At 37.2% G+C, this 8,905-nt stretch overlaps 1 protein-coding gene across 1 annotated transcript in view; it reads right to left on the bottom strand.

Moving 5' to 3' along the window:
* Zc3h6 (zinc finger CCCH-type containing 6) overlaps window positions 1–8,905 on the bottom strand; it is a 48,619-nt gene that overhangs the window by 38,918 nt on the left and 796 nt on the right.

Here is an 8,905-nt window from a genome sequence, read left to right on the forward strand (position 1 = left end):
CTTGGTCAAGGTAGCAAAACCAAAACCCTATATCTTACTTTCTTGTTGTTTTCTTTTTTTGTTTTCTTTTTTTTTTTTTTTTTCTTCTTTTATTTTTCAGAGTTCCTTGTGTGTAACCAACCACCCTGGCTGTTCTGAACCTCGATTTTTAGAACAAGCTGGCCTTGAACTCAAAGATCTGCCTACCTCTGCCCCTGGAGTGCTGGGATTAAAGGTGTGCTCCATCACACCCAGCCAAAAAACTTTTTAAAATTATGTTGGTTTTATTAAATATTTTTAAAGATTTGTTCGTTCTGTGTGTATGAGTGTATGAGTGCAGGTGTCTAAAGAAACCAGAGGTGTCAGAGCCCCTAGTGCTAAAATTATGGGCTGTTGTGAACTGCCATATGGGTGCTGGGAATCAAACATGGGTCTTCTGTAAGAGCAGTCCTTTTAGCTGCTAAATCATCTCCTTAGCCCATCATAGAATAATTTTTAAATGGCTGGAGACATAACCCAGTAGCAGAATACTTGCTAGCATGATAGGTTCAATCACCAGTACCACTGAGAGAGAAATCTGCAACAAGCATATGAGAAAAAAATAAGGTTAGCTGCAAATTCGGCCCCGAGCTTCAGAAAACAAGGAAGGATCGATCAAGCGTAAGATAACAATGCTTGCAAGACAAAAACAGATTTGCTGCTTAAGAGACCCACTTTTTTCTTTTTCTGGGAATAAGATCAGAGAAATTACCTGAGATAACAGACAGTCCTCAATACAATGGACAGTTTTCAAGGGTGTTCATAAAACCAGTATGACAGCTTACTGCTTACAGCACCATATTCTAGCTTGAGCCAAGGGCAAGCGGCCAAAATTAAGTAAAAGCAATTACAATGGGAAACAAAGTAAAATTGTCTACATATAAAAACTGCCTAATATTCTGACTTAATCCAGGGATGAAACACACAATATCTGGAGCAGCAATTCTTAAAAACAAAAAAAAAAAAAAAAAAAAAAAAAAAAAACACTATTAAATTTTTTTTTCTTTCCAGCTTAAAAAAGAAAAGCTATTTGATCATTTAATATGTGTTTATTCAGTACCTTCTCAGTAGGGACAGAGCAGAAAATGAGATGCAGTTTTCCCCCCTCTGGAAGTTGTCTGTGTATGCGTGTGTGCAGTGTGTATGCACTACATGTTATGTGGCTGAGTATGCACGCCACGCATGTGTGTGCATGAGGAGACCAAATACAGGTGTCTTCTATGACCTTCCTTAAATATTGAGGTAAGGTATGACTTGAATCCAGAGCTTGCTAGATGCAGCTAAACCTGACAGTCAGTTTGCTCTAAGGATGCTGTCTCTGCCTCTGCATTACAGCTGTTACACATAGGTGGCTAGGTCCCCCGGGTATTTTCTTGGATGCTGGGGATCTCAACTATGGTCCTCATGCCTACATGGGAATCACTTTACCAGCCTTCCTCAGGAAGTTTTTAGTCTAGTGTTGGATGAGACAGGCAATTTAAAACAAATCACATAGTAAATAAACAGGCCAAGTACATGGAGGTGGTCAACAAGCAGTGAGAATGTGCTCTCGTATGGTAAAGCAATCTGTCAGGGCAATCTGGATGACATTACAAGAAAGCTGTGACTAGAGTTAGCCTGAGAGACATGCATAGTAAGGGATCTCTGCAGATGAACAAGCAAAATTCCTATGCAGAGTGTGCAACACACAACAGGAACTGAAGACAGTTTAGCTCCACTGTGTCACATATTACACCCATTCCTCAAATTATTTTAGTGTTTGTCAGGAAATGGGGCCTCCAAGGCAAAATACTTAGGCTGATAATAAAGGACTGAATTATAAGATTCCATGGCGTTTTTCTTTTCATTTGTTGTGATTTCTCTGAAATACATGTATCTGAATAGAATATATTATGTCCTGAGAAATTAAGTGTAAGGATTCTAACAAGAAATTTTCCTTATTTTCTTTCTGAAAATAATGAAAAGGTATCTGAAACAGGTAGAGAAAGCAGCAATGAAACTGGGACAAAGCAAGCTCAGAGTCTGTCCCACACAACCTCAGCAGCAGTCTGTCTGAATGACTTTTTCCAGTCTCCTTGATGCAACAAAATGGAAGATGGGGTGTTAATCAAAATTATAAGGATGTCTGCAAAGACCCAAAGTAACTAAACAAATAAAAGGAGCTTCAGTAAAATAGGAAGGCAAAACACATACTTTATTCAGATTTCTTTCAATGAGTTTCCAAAAACTGGCTTCTGATAACAAAGTATCTGCTAATGCCAAATTCCCTGACCTGTTTTATTTTTCAAGAAAGTAGAGGGAAATACTGTGGTGCCTTTACTCTAGGAAATTTTCTTTTTATTCTAAGAAGTTTTATTTGCTTTGGGATTTTCCATGTGCTTGTGTCAGGGTGGGGTATGCATGCACCTGAGTGTGAAGGCTGTAGTTTTATGTTGCACTTTTAATGATCATTTACTAAGACTCTTTAAAAGCTACATGGGACTTGCTTTGGTCATTTATTTTCCACTCAAATGTGTGTATGTGTGTGATTAATGAAAGTTTAAGTATTAAAACAGTATCAGTATCTGAAGTATTGTTAAACCAGAACATTAAAAACAAAGCACATATGAAATCAGTTACAGTAGAAAAAGCCTATTCTACCAAGAGTAAATATAGCCTGTTAGAACTGTCCTTGTTAAAGTCATGTAATTAAATACAATCTTGGCTGATATGTGTTCACACCAGTCAAGTAATACCTCCCAAAACCCAATCATCCCCCCCCCCAATGGACCTACGTGTGTATAAGTGTGTGTGCACACTCACACCCATGTGTTCAGGTGTGTTTAGAATAAACACCTTTTTTAAAAAAAAAGCCAAAAGATTAAACTGTAACAGACTAAAGTAAAAAACAAGAACTAAGATTAAGGAATCAGCATGCATTGCAAAGAATGCTCTTAACAGAACGGGAGCTGTTAATAATGAAAGCAATTACAAAGAAATGCAATGAGAAATGTGGATAGTGCCATGTGTGCAGGAGGAAAGATACACTTTAAGAGAGTGGACAAGTGTGTACTTGACAGATACATTATGGAGATGTGAGTATCACTTCATTAGAAACTAATGTCATTAAATATCTGTCATATACAATTAATCTTCTTGTCCTAATACCATGCTCTTATTCACTGAGCAACTCTTGATATTTAGTTTTCTACATAGCATTCTGTATGGAGAACACACTCTCTGATGCAAACATCTAGTCTTCACTTCACAGGAATAAGCTGAAATTCTCATGTACATACATTCTCTTCACATGGGGATAAAAGTGTAGGCTCTGTAGTTAGATTACTATGGTTCCTGCTGATTTACTTAGTGCTTTTGGAAACTTAAATCTTCATATTTGCCAGCCAGGGCTACACAAAGCAGCCCTGTCTCAAAAAGTAAAATAAAACAACAAAATATCTTCATATTTGCTTTCTCATCTTTAAAAAGGGAGACCAATAATAAGAACTTCCTTCTGGGTTGTTGTGAGGATTAAATGATTCATATGAAATAATTAAGACAATAGCTTTCACACAGTAAGTGATCAATATTACCAGTTTTGGGCATGAATTGGCAAGTTTGAATCTAAACAGCTCTGAGATGAGTCAGCTTCTGACCCTGAAAAACTGGTAATGCAGGGTCACTCTAAAAGTTGACTCTGGGGGAAAAAAAAAATCACAAAGCAATGTGCTGGCAGCCCTGGCACGAAGTCTTCATCTGAATTCAAGGTCAGCCATCCCTGTGAGATAGGCAGCCCATATGTCCAAAAGGAAACCTTGGTTTAATAAATAGCAAAGGGTTACAAACTCTAGTTGTCAGCCCCTGCCTTCAATTCCAACTCCAGGGAGGCAGAGGCAGTGTGACTCTGAGGCCAACCTGATCTACACAATGAGCTTCAGGCCAGCCAGGGCTATATAGTGAAACCCTGTCTCAAAAACAAAACAAAACAAATAAAAAAGAAGAAAACAAACTCCAGTTATAACTAAAGATACTAAGCAGGTCACCTACATGAACACTGACCCTTAGGTGGTAAGTCTGCAGATGCAGAGTGATAAAGGACTGAAGAGAGGAGAAAACATTAAGCCAAATCTTAAATGCATTCAAACAAGGCTACTTCTAAACAAGATTAAGAATAAGTCTGTGGTAGAGAGCATATCCAGCATGTGAAAGGCTATTGGTTTAATTGCCAATACAGAGAAAAAAGTCATCTAATCAAACAAGCATGTGTGAACTTTCAGACTGAAGGCCACCAGTTTACAACACCTTTTATAATACTAAAACGTTCTAATTTAGAATAAAGTCTATCAAAGAACTTTTAAAAAAAAAAATCTTTCTTTCCTTGAGGGCTGTGATCTTCACATCCTTGAAAGGTTTTTCCTCTGATTTTAAAACACTGTGTTCTTTTCTCCATGGCCTGCCACTCTTATATCTCGGTAGGTCTCAATCATTCAAACTAATATCTCAGACACTTCTAATTCTACCAATAATTACCAAATAAATAACTCATGAATCTTGCTTCACTGGACAATTACTAGATGTGTATCCTAGCTCAGGCTCATTCTTTCTCACACTCTATTTCCAACCATCATGCAAGTTCTACCATATCCTAACGAGTATCTAGATTACTGCAGGAATTGCTTTTTCCTCTTTTCCCAAGGCATGATCTTATATTTCCTCTGTTCAAATACCCTAGTGCTTCCCAATCACTGAGTAGGATTCAAAGTCCTTAAAGTGACCTGATGATTCCAGACAGCACCACACTGTCTACTTCTGTTGCTGTCTGTCCTTCTTACTCTTCCCTCTGGACACTTCCTTATTTTTCCTTAATCCTGCCAAGCTTATTCTGGATTTCTGGCCTTTTTACCTACCATTCCCCTGTCTGGAAAGCTTTTTCCCAAATGTCCTGGGTCTGGACTGCTCTCCTATTTCACAGTTTTGACAAATGCTTCTCTTTTAGTAAGTAGTTACCTAATAACCCTATTGAAAATAGAAACATCCCACAGGGCTCATCTCACTTTCTAATGCTAGTATGTTTTTATATTCTCTCCCAAGGAAAAATATACTTAGTAATGTTTTATTGCTGCACACTCCATGTCTAGAGTAATAACTGTTAAATATTAAGTTATACCCCAAATGATTCAAAAGCCTTCTCAATTTCCTATAGCCTGCCTTTATCTAGCCTTCAGGTAGCATACCAACATGCAGCTGATCACTGTCCTGCTTAAAAATTTTGATGTGATCCCCATATCCCATTAGGGACAGGTTTGGCCCCTAGTTTATTCATTAACACCTTAATCATGTCTGAACATACTGTGTCACTTCATTTCCCTGTGCTTTCTACACACACCCCTCTGTCTGTACTTGGCCAAACTCTGGTGCAGTCTCCTGGCTGTTTCCAATCCATTGGGAAACTAGGCTTCTGACTTAGCTACAGTTTTGTTATTATTGCTTCAGAGGAAGAAACATACAAAGGGAGGGAAATAAAGGTGAAATTGTGCATAAAGAACAAAGAATAACCTCCAACTCAAGGAAAATACCCATACCTCAAGTAATAAATAACTTTAGGAATCACAAGGTCTTATAATAGGTTCATATTAAAATCATCTTTTCCTCCAGTGCAGGCCTTGAGTAACTTTTTGCCCACTAGCATATTTCAGAAAACACTATAATAGTTATTAAGGTTCTGTTTATCTTTCCCTGTTCTGCTGTAGAAGTGTCCGAGGCAAGAGCTAGTATTTAACCTTCAGCAAATGCTTGCAGGATTGGTAGTGTAGTCAGTGGTAGAGTTCTTATCTAGCATGTATGAGGCTATAGGTTTGCTATCAAGCATCATAACAAAGTTGTTTTGAATAGGTTAATATCCACCTGAAGGATAAAATTAGATAGGTGAAATTATGCCTGAAAGAAGTAAATAAAGAAAACTGAATGAAAAGGGAATTATACCTTTTTTTAACTTCCTCAATTCCTTCCTCTTTTTCTCTAATTAATGTTTAGAAACTAGGCTTCAGACGGATGCACAAGAACACTAACATTCTACATATCTACAAGTTTATAGGTATTGTATTAGTAACACCTTATAAAAATACACTTTTTGCTCAAGGCATGAAAATATTAAAGGAAAGCACACCAATTAAATAGTTTTATTTGTTTGTTTGGGGAGACTATTTGTTGTTTTGAGACAGGGTCTCACTATATATTAAATTCATGCCAATGTTCCTGCTTCAATGTCTAGAGTGCAGGAATTATAAGTGTGTGCCAACTTATAATTGGGTAGTGTCAAAAGGTTATTTTTCAAATATATATACATTTCAAAATATAGCAAATAAAATTACACAAAGCACTCATCATATAAAACGTGCAAGAAAACAATTTTAAAACAGAAAGTTATACATTTTATGAATTTCATTTACATTTAGAATTTCCTTCACCTATAAATTATACTTTAGTATGTTGAAAGCAGTTATAAATACGAGATTTCACTATTTTCCTGAATGTATATTTTAGTTTTCAAAAGCGATTGAAAGATCTTTGTGAAAATATCTAGTCTATGCCAAATTTTACATATTCTCCACATAACTCATATAAGCTTGTATAAAATACAGTATACAATAGTTATACTGTAGAAGCAGAGAACACTTGAGGAATCCAAATTATTTTCTCCTAGGTTGTTTTTTTTTTTTTAAGAAGCAACTAGAAACCTATAAAATGCAGATAACCACAAACCTGCCGAGAAATTTCTAAACAAGTGTCATTTTGTATCAAAGCAGGTCTGATTAGCTAAGACTGAGAAATATTTACCTAACAGTTCATAATTACATGGGAGCTTCTAAAACTTATGGGCCCTGGTCACATAAGTGGAATACCCTGAACTTACGAGCTCCAGGCAGACTGATATACACTGCTTTGGTAAGGTTTAAACATCCCTGTTAGCAACTAAGAAATTTGGTTGCTTACAACGCTAAATGGTTGCAGTGCTGGAGCAAGGGCCTTTTCTGTAGAGCCCCTGTTCTGTTGGTTTTCTTCCATCTTTCCTTTAACCCAGGCTCAAATGTCAATTCTCCTTGGCCTCCAAAGTACCATGTACTGATGGTACAGTTTCTTGTTGTAGTTGTTTTCAAATAAGTGGTTTAACATATATATATTTATTTAGCACATATATATATATGTTTCACAGCACCACTTAACGTGATAAGTTAAAACTGAGCTAACTCTAAATACTTTTTAGGTCTTAATTTAAAACAAAACTACTGCTATTAATTATTCCTTCCTTACTAAACTGTTAATCTATATCCTTCAAAGTCAAGTTTCATTTTAACTTCTGAGTCTTTTAAAACTTCAAATTCCACTGTCTAAAAAAAACAAAACAAACAAACAAAAAAACCCAGGGTCTTGCTATGTAGGGCAGGCTGCCCTAACACCATCTTCCTGTCAAACTGGGCCTCAAATTCTTTCAAAAGTCTGAGCAGCCAGGCATGGTAGCCTACACCTTTAATCCAGCACTCTGGAGGCAGAGACAGGCAGATCGTTTTGAGTTCCAGCACAGCTTAGTCTACATATCAAGTTCTGGGCCAACTAACATTAATGAGACCATGTCTCCAAAAAAAAAAGAAAAAAAAAGAAAAGAAAGAAAAACCCTGATATTCTTTAGTAGCATTATTTTGATTTCTAAACTCAGTGACATTTTTTTCATTATGTAAAATACACTGTCTACTAACAAATGAGGACAAATTTCCTCTCATATTAATGATTTTTAAGTGCATTTTTAAAAAACCTATCACTGGCTTATCAATCGACTTTTCAACTTTATTAGTTAATTCCAGAAACTTAAAATAAAATTTTAGAGGGTAACTGGGCTATGGATGTGGCCAAGTTTTAAAAAGTATTTGCCTATTATATAAGAGTTCCTAGGTCCATTTGCCAGAAACCACAAAGATATTAGTTTTAAAAATCATAAAAAATAAGTAAAGTACAAGCTTCTTATAATTTTAAGAGTGCATTTAGCTAAAACTTGCTATATGCTTGATTAATGTCTTTCTGGAGAATTATTATTACAGAGGTTGTTGGAATTTTTTTTAAGTCCCTTTCAAGGTCACCATATATTTTGGTATTTCAAATTTCAATGATTTTTGTACTTGTTGTTTCGCTTCTGTATTTAGGAAAGAAACGTGTGTGCAATGCTTTATCAAAAGCAGATCACATTACTCAACAATTCTTAAGTCTCATGGGCCACACTAGAACAGGAAGCATACTTCTAGTCACAAAGCAACGTGGGGATGTAGATTTTCAAGCTACTATTCTAAGTAGAAATCGGATGCATGCGGTTTTACGCTGGCAACTTTAATAAAAGCCCTCCTCTGCCCCCTTGAAACAGTACTTGGTTATGGCTGTAAATTAAAGCCTTAAGTAGAACTTAGGTATGCCACCAGATCACTGAATGGCACCAAGGATGCGCCTCTCAAGAGCACAGCAGAATGAAAAAGAGAAAAAATCAGAACCTCAGCTAAATGATCAAATAGGCGCCCAGGAAAACCGGGTTAGGCTGAAATCTGTAGTCTACTTGTGTTAACATATACTCAATTTGAGAACGGCCATTTCGCTTCTCCTGGGGTACAAGAATGCAGCAGGCGCGTGGCCTGGGGGCGGGGGGATGGGAGAGGAAGCGGCTTTTTTTTTTTTTTTTTCCTTTCTCCTAAAAAAAAAAAAAAAAAAAAAAAACACTCCTAACATGTTTATTCTCAGAGGTGGACTCGGTTGGGAGGCAAAACATCCACCAGGCCTACGGTAACGGAGCCGTCGGGGGCCGGTCCCCACGGGGCCGGCGCCGCCCGCTAACTGGCCCGGCGGGGCGGGCGCCCACGCGGCGGCGGGG

The sequence above is a fragment of the Psammomys obesus genome, unplaced genomic scaffold (assembly GCF_907164565.1).
Source record: "Psammomys obesus unplaced genomic scaffold, mPsaObe1.curated_primary_1811, whole genome shotgun sequence".
NCBI classification, from domain to species: domain Eukaryota; kingdom Metazoa; phylum Chordata; class Mammalia; order Rodentia; family Muridae; genus Psammomys; species Psammomys obesus.